Consider the following 6,153-nt stretch of genomic DNA (forward strand, 5'->3'; position numbering starts at 1 on the left):
TGCTACTATTTCGCACGGAAATCACTATTTCCATTGCTATCAACGAAATAGATGTTGTGAAACTAAAGCTACCTTTTCGAATGTCAGCAACCATTGTAAAAGAGTAATAAAGAATGCGACAAATTCATATATTTGGATGTTTGGTATGTCAAGTTAAAAGTAGCTGAGCCGCGGTTTGGTTCCCACCACTTAGAATGAATAACAAACGGTGTCCTGAACAGAAGCGTGTCCTCTATCCCAAGCATCATCAATGGGCCTGGGGTAATCTCGTCAGCATTGGACAAAGCCAAACACTTTGCCAAAAATATTGCAGCAAATTCTACTTTTTCTGACCAGGGCCACCTACCCCCTGTATTTCTTCCTGTGACTGCAAACACATATCTGCGCATGATGTTGCCAAGCTTATTAAAAACCTCAATTCCAGTAAAGTAACTCGCCTCGATAGTATTTCAATCATATTGCTCAAAAACTTCAACCATACTGACAAACCTTTTTAAGGAGAAATATCAGTTTTCCCCATATGTAAAAATTCTGAAGATCGGTCATCTGCTTCTCAACAAAGACCATTCAGTCTCTTATGTGTCATGACTAAGTTGCTGGAATCTGTAATAAATAGAGAAACGTTAATCACTTAAGCAAATATAGCCTACTCAGTGACATACAATATGGTTTCCGTTCTGCTAGATCTACAGCTTCTGTGATAACTGTAATATCCATAGGTTTAGCGCTCTCTCAATGAAGGCTTCGTTTATAGAGCAATGGCTCTTAACATATTCAAGGCTTTTAATTTTGATACGACATAAATGTTTACTTTACAATATTGCCAGCTATGGGATAGCTGGAAATTTCTACTCAGTTATTACATTCTTTCGCTCTGATAGGCTTAAAAGAGTAGTTGTCGATGGGCAGAACTCAGAAGCCCATTGTATCAATGTTGGAGTCCCACTCTCTTCATGATCTTCATCTTCCAAATCACATTCTTAGGTCATTTATAGGCATATATGCTGACAACACCACAATCTATAGCAACACTTCAAAGGTCAGCAATGACCAAAACCTTTCTGATTCTTTAACTTCTGGAGGAAAAGGGTGGCTGGCTAAATTAATGTATTTAAACCAAGCTTCTCTCTTTTCGTCATAATCGTTTTGACTCCCATCAGGCCTCAGTTTAAATGAATGGGAAGCACCGTGTCATAGGTTTCTTGGACTGATTTTCACTCCTGACCTAGTAGAACACGTACATCAAACCTGTTGCCAAGATCAATGGAGAAATGGTTGGATCATTCTACTGATCCAGTAGGTATCTCATTGTTGATGCAATCCTCTATCTGTATAAGAGCCAGGTACGCCCTAAAATGGAGTACTATTGCCACATCTGGCCAGGAGCTGCTCGGCGCGCCTTATCAAGCCTTGATAGAGTTCAAAACTGAGTTTGAAACCAAGTAGATGATGCATTTTTTCTTACCTGAAGCCTCTTTTACACAGAAAAAAAAACATCGGGAGCTTGCCTCTGTTTTATCCTTATTTTCATGGCAAGTGCTCATCTGAACTCCAATCCATGGTCTTCCTTTCAAAACTTTCACAAAAGACACTCGACTAGCTACAGCTACTATCAACAGTTTCTCACATTCTATCTGTGCCTAAATCTAAAGGCAGATTTCACGAACACAGTTCCTAGAACTACCTGCCCGTGGAGAACAGTTCCATTAGCCGTATTCCCGACTGATTACAGTATTGTAGCCTTCAAGTCTGATGTAAACAAGTTCTTATTGAACCGTCCACTTAAATAACCAAAGTGTGCCCGACTTACACCATTACCAACTACTACACTACCATATTACATTCATTAATCCTTACCCCCGAGTAGCATGCGAGCCTTGATAAGAGTTGACTTTCTTGTAAAAAATATCTATATACTATTAATGCGTTTATTTAGAATCATTATTTTAATTTTGATCAAAATTTATTAAGTAATTTTAATTCTAGAATAGTATCTAAAATGCCTAGTTTTAAAGGATATTAAAAATTGGCGTTCGGGTAATTTTGACGAATCCTTGTCTAATGATATTAATAACATTCCCTCCAATCGGAAATATTTAAATTTTTATGTGGGATGCTGTGATTATATATTACCCCTTATATAACTTTAAAATACTTCGAAAAATGTTGATATTTTTTATTAAGTTAAATTTTTCTCAAGATACGAGATATTTAGATTTTTACAAAGTATTTCCAGCCAAAATTTGCTACATCTACAGTGATGATCATATTTATTGGCACGGTAAAATAAAAGTTAAATTTTGTCTAATAAATTCTAAAAAAGGGATTAAATTAAAGAAAATAACAAAGTATATTATGTATTTTTAACTGGCCTTTCCGATGCAGCAATCGGATTTTAGAAAAAATAAATAACAAAGGAACAACAAACATAATTGCAAAAAACCCTTGTTCAAAATTATTGGCACGATTTATTTAATAATCAATTGTATAGCCTTTGGCCTTGATTACCTTCCTCAGTCGCTTTTCATAGTTTACAACCAAGTTGTTGCACTCTTCAGTAGTAATTTTAGCCCACTCTTCCTGACAATAATCCTCCAATTGAATAAGATTCTTAGGCTTCCTTTGCATTACCCTCAATTTTAATGTTCTCCATAAATTTTCAATTGGATTAAGGTCTGGGCTTTGTGATGGCCACTCCAAAACATTAATATGATTGTCCTCAAGCCATTTCTTAGTCAGTTTAGCCGAATGCTTTGGGTCATTATCTTGCATGAACCACCAACGACGACCAAGTGAGAGCTCTTTAGCAGAGTCTTTCAGGTTTTCATCCAATATTTTAACATAATCTTCCTTTTTCATGCTACCTGTGACCTTAAAAAGTCGCCCTGGTCCAGAGGCAGCAAAGGATCCCCAAAACATCAAACTGCCTCCACCGTGCTTCACTGTGGGTATGGTGTTCTTAGGCAGGAAAGCTTCGCCAGATTTTCTGTAAATATAAGACACTTTATTATGGCCAAATAACTCTATTTTCGTTTCGTCAGTCCATAGAACACGTTTCCAGAATGCAACATCTTTATCAATATGACGTTTTGCAAAGGCTAGCCTTGCTTTCAGGTGCATAGGCTTCAATAAGGGAGTCTTTCTCGGACGACATGCTTTTAAACCAGCTCTCTTCAAAACTCTACCAACTGTATGTCGAGATACATTCACTCCAGAGGTGCTCTGTTCATCAACACTCTCCCCAACAGAGATCCTTGGGTTTTGTTTTACTTGTCGAACAATTTTCCGTTCATCTCTTGGGGAAAGAATCCTTTTTCTCCCTCTACCCTCTAAACTCATAACGTGGCCTTGCGATTTGAACTTGTTTATTATGGCTCTAACAGTGGATTTGGGAAGGTTTAGCTTCTTTGAAATCTTATCATAGCCCTCCCCATTGGTATGGCATGCTACAACAAGCTTCCTGACGTCTTCGCTGTGTTCCTTAGTTTTAACCATGGCGATTGAAAATTATAATTTAGTCACTTATAATAGTTTAAATAAATCGCTATCTAAAAATTATCTGAAAAAAATTATTCACTGAATTAGCCTTAAACAAGCATAATATGGCTATAAAAAAGTTCAGAAAGCACGTAAACCGGAAATTGATTGATATTATACTGATACTAAAAGAAAAACAAAGCCGTGCCAATAATTTTGAACAAGGGTTTTTTGCAATTATGTTTGTTGTTCCTTTGTTATTTATTTTTTCTAAAATCCGATTGCTGCATCGGAAAGGCCAGTTAAAAATACATAATATACTTTGTTATTTTCTTTAATTTAATCCCTTTTTTAGAATTTATTAGACAAAATTTAACTTTTATTTTACCGTGCCAATAAATATGATCATCACTGTACATAAAATGAGATATTACTAGTCTTGCACACCCTTATTCCACTGCATTCTAAAATTGATAACGATAGGCTTATTAGTTTCATTGTTTATTCCGTATTAACACAAAGTTGAGCCCTCTTTAGGGAATTAGGACACCTGACGCCGTAATTGACTTTTGTCAACAGCAAAAACTACAGGCAAAAACTATGATCTTCACCTTCACCGGATGCACGATTTATATGATCTTCACCGAGGTGCGCGACTTGACACACACACACAAAAAAAACAGCCTCTTAATCACCTGCTAACGTACGCGTCACTGTAACGTCCAATGACAACAACAACAACAACCTTCTCACTCGACCTGCCTTTTATAACACTATCTCAATCCCTTCTCTTGCGCATACGTCTGTAGAGTCCTGACAACCTCGAGACTTCCGCTTATAAAAACATAATATAATTTTGTTGTCGCGCATACCTATACAAAGCACAAACACGTGGGCGTTTGTTGTGTTGGTAAGTACTACACTCCCCCCTGATCTGATGATCACATAGAGTGCACTCCTGGGGTGGCCTCTTAGTTCGTTGGCTTCTGCGAAGGGTGGTATTTACACTCGGATTCAGGTTCTGCTTCTGGTTCTGGGTGTGGTTCTGGTTCTGGTTCTGATCCTGCCTGATCAGACGAACTACAACTACCACTGTCTTGCTCGGTGACTTCACTCAACAGCAGCTCATCATCTGATGATTCATCGCTCTCTGTAGTTGTGGGATGTACTTCACTAGTTGGGCGAAGATCGCGCACATGGCGTGGGGTTCCATCAACAAAGACCGACTGCTGGCTGACCACTCCAGATATTCGTCCTCGCTTGAACTTGGTGGTGCACCGGTTTCCAGGGGGTCTAACCCAGTAGTCGGTCCAGTATACGCAGCCACAAGCCTAGCCTTGAAAAAAGAGGGAGCATTACCAACGCCTATGGCTTGAGATATGCGAATGGTAAAGCGTCGACGGAAAACGTTCTTTTCCAATTTTTCATCTTAAAAATTTAAATTATCACATTTTTAAACAAATACGTTTTTTTAAAACTTGTTCTTTTGAACCTTTTCTTGAAAACATTTGCTTAAAATTATTTATTTGACAAAAATGTAACGAAAAAATTAATTGAAAAATCACTTGGTTATAAAGAATTTACTTTTCTTTTACATAGGCATCACCACTTATCAAGGCCAAGAGGCCACGAATTTTACCATTGGCCTCTTATAGCCTTTTCCTCATACAGTTATTTAAAAAAATTACGGTAGCATTTTTTATGTTTCTACATTTAACATTTTGCTATTTTCATTTATGTAGTGTTGCTATGATTTCATCGGCATAGTCCGGCTGTTGATGTCATGTTCCGGAAAAAGCCGACCGAACGCTGAGTTACGTCTGGTTCAAAAGTTGCACAGGTACTGATAATTTTTCTACTTCAACTTTAGTTTTTTAATAATTTTGGAGAAAATATTTTTTCTTCAAAATTATTTTTTGACAAGTGGTTTATTGAAAAGCAAAAATAAACATTAGCCGTTGAAACTGCCACTAACACTCATACAATACACCTGGGCTAGATGGGGGTCTTTAGCTTTCAGCCCTTAACCTTCGCATGCTAACCAGTTGGAAGTCATGATCACTAAACATCTGCACATTTCTATCCCTTAGGTATACATTAGTTTATTCTTATCTCACTAACAACAGTCTGTACTTAGATTTACAACTATCTATATTACATAGCAATAGCTGTCCCTTCCTTAGCTTTGCAATGTTAAATACAAAAACTGAACCGATACTCAATAATGCAAAATACAACTTCCTGATTTTTAAACGAAGGCTGAACATATCTTTATTAGAAATGGTAACCTACTTAATATCTACAATCTCCATATATTCGCACCTACTGGAAATATGCCCATATATCTATTTATTGTACTATAAATACTGTATAGGACATATCATTTAATCTACTCCCAATTATACATGTACTGTAATGTACGTCATATAAAAAATTACGTTACTTGTATCTATTGAATATACAACTTAACCCTCCTGCCATCTAAAATATCCAGAGCTTGTACAATTTTTTCTAGTTCATTCGTAATATCATGCTTCTGCAACGCATTATCCTATTCCTAAGCCAACATAAAAATAAGAAAAGGAAACTTTTTTTACCTAAAGGAAAAACAAACGATGTTAACTCCTTCCAACATACCTGTTTGCAAATGTAGCTGCTTCCACTGCATGGACTCTT

This window comes from Euprymna scolopes, chromosome 4 (assembly GCF_053919585.1).
Source record: "Euprymna scolopes isolate OS-2025 chromosome 4, ASM5391958v1, whole genome shotgun sequence".
In the NCBI taxonomy this organism is placed as follows: Eukaryota; Metazoa; Mollusca; class Cephalopoda; order Sepiida; family Sepiolidae; genus Euprymna; species Euprymna scolopes.